At 46.7% G+C, this 12759-nt stretch overlaps 1 pseudogene; it reads right to left on the reverse strand.

The window, feature by feature from the left end:
* Window positions 1-3065: 3065 nt before the first annotated feature.
* On the reverse strand, window positions 3066-11619 carry LOC138811357 (cytochrome P450 2G1-like; annotated as a pseudogene).
* Window positions 11620-12759: the final 1140 nt, after the last annotated feature.

Genomic DNA, 12759 nt, shown 5'->3' on the forward strand with positions numbered 1-12759 from the left:
TGCCACCAGAACCTCCCGACTGTCGGTATGGGAGGAGGAAGAAGGGCGGGTCTCGAACCCGTCGGCTCCCTTTACCTCTTCAATCTCCAGATGGATCGGTCCCCAGGTTTCAGAAAAACATAGAAACATAAAAGAGGACAGAGAAGCAGAGACTTACTTCCGGAAGATTTCTAAGAGACTCCAAGAAGATTTCTTTTGGATGGCATGTCTGGCATCAACAAGCTAGCTGTCACAGCGGCAGAATAGACCACAGGGCCCTGGAACTTTTCACAGGGTGCACTTCCCCCGTAGGGGTTTCCATCCCTTGACAGCTGGCCCTCCAAGGCCAGCTTCAAGACCAGGGCTTCAAGGAACCCAGATGCTCTCCTTGGACCTGGGATCTCGGTGGGGTCTCTATCTGTTGTAAGGTGAGAATTCAAAGAAGCCGCATTTTGAAAGATTGAATCTTGGAGTCTTTACTAGAGCGCTAGCACTGTGCAGGCAGTCAATTGTTACGAAGGCCTGCCACCCACAAACTCACTTAACACTGTTAGGAAACAGACCAGAGAGGAAAGAAAGAGCAATCACAGTACCAACAAACCAATTCAGCTCCAGTGGAGAGCTTAATTGAGATATGTGGTGACAGAAAGAGCCAGGGGACAAGATCCAGGACGTGAACATGGACACACATGGTATAGCATATGGCGTCTATGCTCGGCTCGTCCTAAATAGGGTCAGAGCAGGGGGCAGCGTCACAGGAAATTCCCAGGCACTGAACTGACAAGTCCAGCAACACATCAGCCAAGTGCCCACCAAGTGCCTGCCTGCAGGGATTCAGGTTCGCCATCACATGAGGGGTGTGGGCTCCACCTTCCCCCACTATGAAGGCAAGATGCCAGACCTTAAATGGAGATACCTAGGTACCAGCAGAACTTTTCCATCAGGGAAAATAGGCCTTAACCTTCCACATAGGGTATGGGAAGAGGCTACTCAGAGGCTAGGGATTAAAACCATTTAGGGAGTTAATCAGTGCAGAATTGGAGTATTCTCTCTCTCCCTCTATCTCTCTCTCTATATCTCTATCTCTATCTCTATCTCTAGATATCTAGAGATATATATCTATTTCTAGATATATATAGGTATATCTAGATATCTAGATATATATAGAAAGATACATACATACATATATAGAGATAGATAGATAAACAGATAGATATACATATAGATATAGCTTTCCTAAAGCGATAACATCTGAATTTCTCTGAAGCAGAGCCCTCCTAGCTCACCTTGAGCTAGCATCTGTATTGAGTGAAGCCTCTCTCGCCTTTAAGCTTTTCAGCATTGGATGGAGAATTTCCCCCACATGCAAGAGGCATGTGGATGGCTACCAGATATTACTTAGACTCAATCAACTTCCTTACTTCAGCACCTTTAATCCTCGAAAGAGCATCAGACACATCTATCCCAGGGGACCAGGCAGAGGCAGGCAGGCACAGGAGAAAGATTATTACCAGGTTTATCAGAGGAGCCATATTTCCCCCAAGAGGGCGCACAGGACACCTGTCCCTATCAGGTAGTAGGAGGGTCTGAGGGATAGGAAGTGAGGTAGATGGGAGATCAGGTGGGTCTGGTCGGAGAGAGGGAGGGGCCAGATGTATAGTGGGAACTCCAGGAATGGGAGAGGGCCCAGGTGTGGGTGGAGCTGAGGAACAAAGGTGAGCATCATAATAACAATCCTAGCTACTCAGGAGGCTGAGACCTGAGGGTTGTAGTTTGAAGCCAGCCTGGGTAAGAAAGCCCCTGAGAATCTTGTCTCCAATGACCCGCTAAAAAGCTGGAAGTGGAGTTCGGGCTCAAGTAGTAGAGTGCTAGCACAAAAAGCTGAAAGTATAGTGCCCAGGCCCTGAGTTCAAGGCCCAAGAGACTCTGTCTCTCTCTCTGTCTTTCTATCTCTGTCTGACTCTCCCTCATACATACACAAAGCTGAAGGGTGGAAATAAAGGACATATCATTACACATTACTACAACAGAGGATCAAGCTGATATTGTTAGTGTCATTTTCTTGTGTGTGTGCCAGTCTTGTGCCTTGAATTCAGGTCCTGTGCACTGTCCCTGAGGTCCTAGGGCTTGAAATCCTGGGCACTGTCCCTAAGCTTTTGTGCTGAAAGCTGGCACTAAACCACTTGAGCCATAGCTTCACTTCAAGCTTTTCAGTGGTTCATTGGAGATAAGAATATCATGGACTTTCCTGCTTGGGCTGGCTTGGAAACATAATTCTTGAATCTCAGCCTCCTGAGTAGCTGAACTACAAGTATGAACCTCCAGCCCCAGGCTGTTAGTGACACTTTTCACCTAGGTTTTCTTGAAGGTCCAGGACCTTAATGGGGTCATTTTCAGTTCTTGTTGGGGGTTTCTTGTGAGCCAGAGCTCTCTGCATGAATAAACATACTAGGGAAAGGCTTGTCTCTATATCTTACTTTTTTTATACTCTCCCCTTCCTTGTGCTCTTCATTTTCCTATCCCAATTTCAAGTTGTTAGCATAGTTAATCTAAGTGTTCGCACGATGCACAATAAACTTACTTACATTTAACAGTCTTGAGTTTGGTGTTGACTTTATTGAGGGAGGAGGGAGAAGGAAGATGGAAATGCAGGGCAAATGGATTAGGGACTACATTTTGGTAACATCCGTGGCAGAAAAGAAAAGGAAAATAAAGAGACAACATAAAGATGTAGAAGAAAAGTACCAGAGTTTGGTGTAGGCAGACATCAAGGCAAGAAGATTAGGTATGGAGTTTGTGTTAACTCACTAGCTTTTTGCCAAAATCTTGGACAGGGCATAGATTTCTTTAAATTTTCTTTTCTCTTCTTGATTAAAACATCCAGCTGTGTATTTGCAGAGAACCCTTCCTGATCTGAGGCCCCGGATAAAAAGAGGAGAATGCCCATTCTTAGTGTGATGGTGAGAATTTAAGGAGGAGGAGCAGGAGGGGGAGGAGAAGGAAGAAAGGCAGCCAGAGGAAGAGGAAGAGAGGAGGAAGAGGCCCAGCAAAAGTACATGGTTTATTATTGGCCCATCAAGGGGCATTCAGCGGGCCACTAGGCAGAAATGATAAATTGGGGGAATATTGCCAAAGCCTGAAATTCTGGGGGTGATATCAATGTCAGCAGGTGGCACCAGTGAGCTTAAGGAGAAGTTCTAAAGGATGGAGGTGAAGTAGAGAGAGTTCCATGGGGGCCAGGGCCTCCCCAAGGCAGATCCACTTTCCTGCAGGCACAGAAGAGGTGGGAGGGTTGAATAGGGTCTAGGGAGATTTTTTTCTTTTACTTTCTTTTGATGCCAGTCCTGGGGCTTGAACTCAAGGCCTGGGCATTGTCCCAGAGCTTCCCCACCCCCATCCAAGCCTTTCAAGGCTAACGTTCTACTGCTTGAATAGAGTTACAGAGTTACCAGAAGAAAAGGCCACAAAGGCATCATTGTTCTTGAAGCGTCCCTGTTCATCCAGGAAGTGCTGAGGATAAAAGCCATTTGGGTGTTGGAAGTATTTGGGGTCTCTGAGGATGGAGCCAAGTACTGGATAGACATCTGTGCCTGATGCGAAGATGAAGGGAATAAGAAAATGTCAGTGTGGAATAAGGAGCATCATAAGAGAGAGAGGGAGGTGTGGAGAGATAAAGAGGTGAGAGTGAACGCAATCTCACCTTGTGCAGAAAGTAGCCTCGGAAGTGAGTGTCCCAGGTGATGTTCCAGGGGATGCCCACAGGTGCGATGTCTGTCACTCTCTGGATCTCATGGATGACCGCATCCGTGTAGAGCATCTTGATGCGGTCGTCCATCATAGGAATCTGGTGTGGTCCAATCACCTGGGTAATCTCTTCCTGGACCTTAGCTGGACGAATCCAGGAAGACATTTCACAAAAGGGTACAGGAAAGGGCTGGGAATGTGGCTTAGTGGTAGAGTGCTTGCCTAACCTGCATGAAGCCCTGGGTTCCATTCCTCAGTAACACACAAACAGAAAAAGCTGGAAGTGGTGCTGTGGCTCAGGAGGTAGAGTGCTAGCCTTGAGCAGAAGAAGCTCAGGGACAGTGCCTAGGCCCTGAGTTCAAGCCCCAGGACTAGCAAAAAAAAAACAATAAAAGGCAGGTAAACTGATGCTGCCAGGGGCTCATTCCTGTCATCACAGCTACTCAGGAGGCTGAGATCTGAGGATTGCTGTTTGAAGCCAGCTTGGGCAGAAAGGTCTATCAGACTCTTATCTCTAATGAAATCACAGAAACAGCTGGAAGGGACACCATGGCTCAAAGTGGTAGATTGCTAACTTTGAGCAATAGGAGCTCAGGGAATGCAGCCAGGCCCTGAGTTCAAGCCCCACAAGTGCAAAACATAAAAGTTAATGAAAAGAAGGCAAGAAAGGGCAGGAGGTGTTTCCGTCAGAGCAGCTTGGGCAGATGCTGGTCTGGATTTTGCAAACACCATGGAGTTATAGATCTTGAGTTGGGGAGATTAATTTTTATCCGCAGTACAAATTATTGTTCACCTCTGAAGGTAAAAATCCTTGTGTGCTTAGTTGTGTTTTGTTTGTTTGTGTTGTTATTGGGGCTTGGACTCCGGGCCTGGGCACAGTCCCTGAGCTTTTCCACTCAAGGCTAGAGCTCTACCACTTGAGCCACAGCTCCACTTCTAGTTTTTTTTTGCTGGTTCATTAGAGTCTCACAGAATTTCCCGCCTAGGCTGGTTTTGTACCACAATCCTCAGCTCTCAGCCTCCTCTGTAGCTAAGATGACAGGCCTGAGCGACCAGCGCCTGGCATATCTGGCCTTTTCAAGATGGTATCTTCCTTTCTTCCTGTCAGAGGAGTGGGAGATTTCAGCTCGGCTCACCTTCTACCTGAGGATATTTCATTAAGAGCAACATTCCATAGCGTAGGGTCGAGCTCATTGTTTCTGTGCCAGCAAAGAAGAGATTGAGGGTGGTGAGCACCAAATTCCTGAGGTTGAATTCTGTGTGTGGATCCCTTTTATCCTGGGAGAGAAGGAGATCATGAATAGGATTATCTTCTTCTTTCTTTTCTTTCTCTGTGTTTTTTGGGTTTCGCCCCTCTCCCCCCACCTCCCCACAATGCAAAATGTAGATTTGTATGTGTAAGTCCTGGGGTTTGAACTCAGGTGCTATCCTTTCGCTGCTTTGCTCAAGACTAGCACTCTACCACTTGAGCCATAGCATTACTTCTGGCTCTTTTTGGTGGTTCTTTGGGGATGAATCTCCTATGGACTTTCCTGCCTGGGTTGGCTTTGAACCATGATCCTCAGATCTCAGCCTCCTGAATGTCTAGGATTACAGATGGGAGTTACTGATGCCTAGCAAGGTAGATATTTTTGGAAATGTAGAAGATAGGCAAGCCAAGTCCAGAAGCAGGAGTGAGTTTGGTGTGTTAGAAGAATAGCAAGGCAGACATGGGGACAGGGGAGGAGGGGGGAGAGCAGAGAGAACTGGGAGAAGAAAGCAGAGTGCAATTAAAATTTATGTGTTTCTTTTTTTGACAATTCTGGGGCTGGAACTCAGGGCCTGGGTTCTGTCCCTGAGCCTCTCTATGCTGAAGGCTAGTACTCTATCAGGAAAATTTTGTGATATGAAGATGCAACTTTCTAGCTGGGTGCTGGTGGCTCATGCCTGTTATCCTAGCTTCTCAGGAGGCTGAAATCTGAGGATTGAGGTTCAAGGCCAGTCTGGACAGGAAAGTCTATGAAGCTTTATAATGAGCCACCAAAAAAAATCCAGAGGTGGAGCTGTGGCTCAAGGGGTAGAGCACTAGCTTTGAGGGGAATAGCTCAGGGACAGCACTCAGGCCCTGAGTTCAAGACCTAGTACTGGCGTGCACACATGTGCATGTACACACACATACACACAAACACACACACACACACACACACACACACACACACACACACGCACGCACACACACACAGTATGAAATTAGGATTAAGTGACCCCAGCAGAACTTCAAGGAGAGAGAACAGGGCGGGGGGGGGGGAGTGGGTACCTGGTGCATCTTTATAAGGAAGCAGTCGATGAAATCTCAACCGTGGCTTCATTGGCCTTCACTCTGGATGCTATGAAGGCCTTAAGGTCCTCTATCAAGTCATAGAGGTGGTTGTGTCTTCTGTGCAAATACTGCATGACTCCCGAATACATGTCATATAGCTGAGGACCCGAGTGACAGAGATGTGTCAGCCATGGGGAGCAGGGGGCCAGGGGAACCAACCAGGTGACCTGAGACTGGGATCAGGAAAGAGCTAGGGTTGAGAATTTGGGGTGACCTTTATAGATTGATTCATTGGTTGATGGATGGATTGAATTTTGTCATTCACAGGTCTTCAATTTGGGGCCTTCCTTGTGCTCAAGGCTAGCTCTCTACCACTTTGAGACACAACGGCACTTCTGGTTTTCTGGTGATTCATTGGACATAGAGTCTCACAGGGACTTTCCTGCCCAGGCTGGCATTGAACTGCAATCATCAGCTCTCAGTGTCCTGAGTAGCTAGGATGACAGGCAGGAGCCACCTTCGTCTGTCAGGGTTGGGACTGGGGGTCCAGGGAAAGTGACTCCCCATGGTCACCTGGGCGCAGGGCATGCTCATCTCAATGAAACTCTCATTAAGCATCTCCAGAAGGCTCAGGGACTGCTTGTCTTTGTAGTCAAAGCGGTTTCCAAAGACCACGGAACTGATGACATTAGACACTATGCCTGGGGCCGGGCAGTGGAAACCATCCATATTGGACATGATCTCGGGCGACAATGGAGTCAGTCATGCAATGGTGGAATTTGACTCTTAGATCTGCAACTCTGTAGCACCAAGGGAGTGACTTCATGTTTGTAAACTGAGTCTATATCTCTCTGTCTGCAAAATGGTTGAGGCCCCAACTAGGCATCTAGATAATGATTTGTAAGAACAATTTCACTCAGTGCCTGATGTGCAGTAAGCACACCAAGAGCCAGGTATAGTGGTGCATGAGCTTAGTCCCAGCACTGCAAAGGCTAAAGATAAATGGAAGTATAAAGCCAGCCTGGGCTACACAACAACAAGCCTTTATCATCAGAACTCTCCATACAGATTTTGGGAGTCCATTGGTGAAGGGTTCTGGATAAGTAGCCTCTAAGGGTCTTCCATTTTGATTTTTGTTTTGATCCATCATGGGGCCTGAACTCTGGGCTGGGACACTGTAAATCAGTTCTTCAGTTCAAGGCTAGCGCTCTACCACCTGAGCCACAGCACCATTTCTGGCTTTTTGTGCTTATGTGGTCTGAGCAATCGAACCCAGGGCTTCATGCAGGCAAGGCAAGCACTCTACTAGTGAGCCACCTTCCCAGTCCCCATGCTGATGGTTTTTTTTGGTGGGTACTAGGGCCTGAACTCAGGGTGAAGTCTGGTCCTCTATTACTTGAGCCACAGCTCCACTTGTAGTTTTAGTGGTTAATAAGAGATAAAGAGTCTCAAAGACTTTCCTGCCTGGACTGGCTTTGAACCACATTCCTAAAGATAAGAGCCTCCTAGTAGCTAGGATTAGAGAAGTGAGCTACAGGTGCTTGGCTAATGTCAAATTTTTAACAAGTAACCTGGCTGGAAATCTCAGTACATTGTGGAGAGTTTCTATCTTCTCCCATTTCAGAGATTTTTGCCACCAAGGCCCATCTTCTTATGATTGAACTTTTCTCCATTAACAGCTCACCATCTAGCAGCCCTTCCCATTGTGGGAGCCCCACTACTCCTATACCTTTTGTCTTCCGGAATTCCTCTAGTAGGTACCCAATCTCTTCCTGAATTCTTCCTCAATGCTCTGCCTTCCTATACCAATGTTTTGGAGGACAGTCAGAGAAAAACAGCGAAGGACCTTCCATTGTTCTCCATTGGCCATAGCCAAACCTGCCGAGATGTGAGTCACTTTCCCTCTGTCCTTCCCTGCTCTGTGGTCAACACTGTGGTAGTTAGGATGGAGACAGACTAGTAAAGGTCTCAACTCTGATCTGGGGGAAACTTCCCACAATTTTCCACTCAAAGGGTGTGTGTGGAGGGGAACAACTACAATTGCCTCTCATGTGGATATAACCAGATTAGTGAGTTGTTTGAAAATATAATGAACTTATTTTGGCAGTTTGATGAATGGAAGAGTTTATGACTGGAATTGTGGGTGGGTGCAATGGATGGATGGATGGATGATGGATGGATGGATGGATGGATGGATGATAGATACATGGATGGATGGATGGATGGATGGATGGATGGATGGATGATAGATAGATACATGGATGGATGAATGGATGCACAGATGGGTAATGGAGAAATGGATAAATGGATGGATAGATGAAATAGTAATAGACTTATGAATGAGGTGGAGGCTTGTAAATGGAATGATGGGTGAATGAAATATAATTGAGAGGTGTATTCACAGTTGGTTGGAGAGGTTCTTCTTTATTAGAAGACTCACTAATAAATGTATTTTTGACAGATTTATGAAGCAATAGATAGGAGGGGGAAAATACAGGGACCAAGAGGTGGACGAGAGAAGGAACAGACAAAGTGAACCCGATTGGGATGGAAGGATACAGAGAGGAAGATACCAAGGATACACTAGAAAATAAGCTTCTGGAACCTCTTGTGTTATACACGTGTATACAGTGGAAGATAAGAAATAATGTTGGCAGGGCCATGCGACGGTGGCTCATACCTGTAATCCTTACTACTGAAGAGGTGAAAAAGCTCATAGACATTGTCCTGGACCTGAGTTTAATCCCCAGCCAGGGGTAGCGCACACACACACACACACACACACACACACACACACACACACACACACACACACACACACACACACACACACACACACACACAGAGATTAATAGTAAACCCCAAAGTGGAATCCCACTCACCATGTGGCATTACCTGCTCTCTCTAACCACCAGCTTTCTTTTTCTTTTTCTTTGTGCCAGTCCTTGGCCTTAAGTTCAAGGCTCAGTTCCTGAGCTTCTTTCCCAAGGTTAGCACTCTACCACTGAAGCCACAGCACCACTTCCAGCTTTCTGTGTATGTGGTACTGAGGAATCGAGCCCAGGGATTCATGAATGCTAGGCAAGCACTCTATCACTAAGCAACATTCCCTGCCTAACTACTAGCTTTCATATCAGCAAAATTAGCCTAATTTTGAAAGTTTTTCATAAAGGACTCAAAACTAGGATTCCTGCATTTCTGGTCTTCTCAATGAGCATGGAACATACCACATGCACTGTGATCATTTTCCTCGCTTGCTTGCTTCCTTCCTTCCTTCTGTCCTTCCTTTTTCTTTTCTCTTTTGTTTGTGGTGGTTGTGGACTCTGCCCACTTTAGGGAGCACAGGATGAGGGCAGGCCTCTAGGTGGTTGACAAAAGTCTCAACAAGTCTCTAACCAAGACACCTACCCTCTCCTACTCAGAAAAAATACATGACCCACCTAGAAGAACTTCAAGAAGGTCTGGAGATTTCTGGCTTCTTCAGGACTCACGAGTGCAAGTCCCTGGACACCATGGGTGTATGTGAGGCTGGTGGGCCAGGCAGCATGAGGGACAGTGGACAGAGATAAAAGGGAGGCTGCGCTGGGTGCCGATGGCTCACACCAATCATCCTAGCTATTTAAGAGGCTGGAGATCTGAGGTTCGAGGTTCCAATCCAGCCTGGGTAGAAAAGTCCCTGAGAGACTCTTATCTCTAATTGGCTACTCCAAAACCCAGAAGTGAAGCTGTGGCTCTAGGGGTAGATCGCCAGCCTTGAGCACAAAGAGACTCAGAGTACTGCCCAAGTCCTGAGTTCAAGCTCCACAACCAACATAAATAAATAAAGTCTCAAGAGGACTTTTCTTCCTGGGATGGCTTTGAACTGTGATACTCAGATCTCAGCCTCTTGAGTAACTAGAATTACAGGCATGAGCAACTGGTGCCTGGCTTGATCCGTATTATTTTACATGATCAGAGGCATGTAGACATTGTACCTTTGTGTTTCTCCTTTGGTCTCACTGTGAGTGCATGCATGGAGTCCTGCATCATTTATTATGTCCCCGTGTGTTTCAGGTATAGCTTCGGCATTGTAACCACTTTTCTATGGTGGTATTTGGTCATGGTTGTGACTTACCATAGCCTTGGAAGTTCTGCTCTATGGTTGCTATTTCTCCATGGCCACTGAAGTCATCTGCTTGATCTACCAGCGCCTCATTCACTGCATCATGCTCGTATAAAATAATCAACGGCTGGAGACCCAAGTACACAGTAAACACGTTGCCATATTTCTTCTAGAGCTGGGAGAGAAGGAAGGAATGGAGGATGTGAGGGCCGAAGTAGGTCATAAGAACAATCAAGGAGTTGATGGAGGGCTGAGGGATTTCAGAGGAATGCAATACCAGATAAAGATACATCCTATGTTTGAACAGCCTTCACATTTGTGACCCTAAGGCAGGGGTTGGGTGGGGACCCACACCCAGACAACCAAAGGTGAAAGTTCTTGGGGGCAGGTGGCTCCAACCTGTCATCCTGGCTACTCAGGAGACTGAGATCTAAGGATCATGGATCAAAGTCAGCCTGGGCAGGAAGGTCTGTGAGACTCTGATCTCCAATGAACCACCAAAAAGCCAGAAATAGATCTGTGGTTCAAGTGGTAGAGCACCAGCCTTGAGCACAAAAGCTTAAGAACAGCACCTTCCAAAGGACAGACAGACAGACAGACAGACAGACAGACAGACAGACACACACACACACACACACACACACACACACATACACAAACACACCAAGATAATTGTTTTAATATCTGTAAAGTGGTTGATGTGGATTAGATGAACTCAGACCCATGTTTCTCTCTATAAAACATTAACTTTATAACCATGTGTTTGCTGTGTGTATGTGCATGCTGTGTGTGTGTGTGTGTGTGTGTGTGTGTGTGTGTGTGTGTGTGTGTGTATCTATATGTACTGGGACTTGAACTCAAGGCCTGGGCTCTGCCCCTTAGCTAGCACTCTATCACTTTGAGCCACCTCTGGTTTTTTTTTTTTTTGCTGGCGAATTGGAGATAAGAGTCTCATAGAATTTCGGGCTCAGGCTGGCTTTGAACCAGCATCCTCAGATCTCAGGTTCCTGAATAGCTGGGATTACAGGCATGAACCACTGGCACCCACACTAACTTTCTTGAATCTTGAGAAACTGACCCTCCAACTTGTAAAATAATCTGACCACAAGAAGAGCCCTTGTCTTCCAAACTCCTGACATTAAGCACAGATGTGCACCGATGCACAAGTAAGTTCTCATGAAGTTTCTGATTTTGGGATTGTTTTCCACATTCTAAGATGGCCAACCAAGTGTGTTCCCTATGTGTGCTTTCGCCCTGGGCACCTGGCCATGGGGTTCATGGCTTCCTCTCCTGTGGGGGGATGCCCACAGACTCACCTTCATGAAAGAGTGAAAAAGGCATCTATGCGGACCTGCAGCACGTTCCCCAGGAAAGGAATTGGGGTGGGGCCTGGAGGCAGCTTTCCTCCCTTGTTGATTCATTTCCAGGCCATGAAGATGGACACACAAGAGACACTGAATGCCAGAAACACAGTCAAGGCCCCTTCTAGGTCCATTGGGCCACACGGAGAGAGAGGTTTGCTCCTCGGCTTCAGATCCTTCCTAAATAGTTTCTGGGAGCTTAAACTGAAATCTAAATATCCTGAAACTCAGGTGTGCTGGGTGTAATGCCATCAGAGGAACAGATTCCTTGGCAGGGGATTTATGTAACTTATAATCTCCTCCTGAGTACAAATAGATTCAATTCACCTTTGGGAAAATCTCTGGGGAGGGGTCTTCTCCTTTCTTCCTATTACCTTTTACTGCTTTTTGATTCTTTTTTTTAAATTGTCAGTCGTGGGGCTTGAACTCGGGGCCTGGACACTGTCTCTGAGTGCTTTTGCTCAAGGCTAGTGCTCTACCATTTTGAGCGCCAGTGCCACTTCTGGTTTTCTGGAGGTTCATTGGAGATAAGAGTCTCATGGAGAGTTTCCTTCTGGGGCTGGCTTTAAACTGCCATCCTCAGATCTCAGCCTCCTGAGTAGTTAGGGTCACAGGCATGAGCCACCAGTGCCTGGTTTTTCTTCCTGTGTTGAATTCCCCAGTTCTTCTCATCCCCTGGTTCAAAATTCCATGTAGATGGAAGATAGTTGAGTATCTTTGTTGAGTTTAGGACTCAAGACAAAGTAGGTTCTCAGGTTTAGCTTTTCCTCACTGGGAAGTGTCTATCCTTTTGGGTCTCCGTTTCCTGTCTGTCAAGTAGGGCAGCCATTCTATTGGAGAGAGAGAGGGAGAGAGAGAGAGAGAGAGAGAGAGAGAGAGAGAGAGAGAGAGAGAGAGAGAGAGAGAGAGAGAGAGAGAGAGTATGCGCGCACGCACTCAGACTGCGGTACTGCTCTTGCTTGACATTTCTATTCACAGCTGCTGTGCTACCACTTCAGTTCTCCAGTCCACTGGGGTTTTTTTGCTCATTAATTGGAGATAAGAGTCTCATGGGGACTTTTCTGCTCAGGCTGCCTTCAAACCATAATCCTCAGATCTCAGTTTCCAGAGTAGCTAGGACGACAGATGTGAGCCTCCAGTGCCCAGATCCCAATTCTTAATTTTGACAAGAAGCCAAAGGGAAAAGAATAATCTCTTCAAGAAACTCTTGGAGCCAGGCAGAAGTGGGGCTGTGGCTCAAATGGTAGAGCACCAACCTTGAGTGAGAAAGCTCA

This window comes from Dipodomys merriami, unplaced genomic scaffold (genome assembly GCF_024711535.1).
Source record: "Dipodomys merriami isolate MVZ:Mamm:240054 unplaced genomic scaffold, mDipMer1.0.p SCAF_52, whole genome shotgun sequence".
Lineage (NCBI taxonomy): Eukaryota > Metazoa > Chordata > Mammalia > Rodentia > Heteromyidae > Dipodomys > Dipodomys merriami.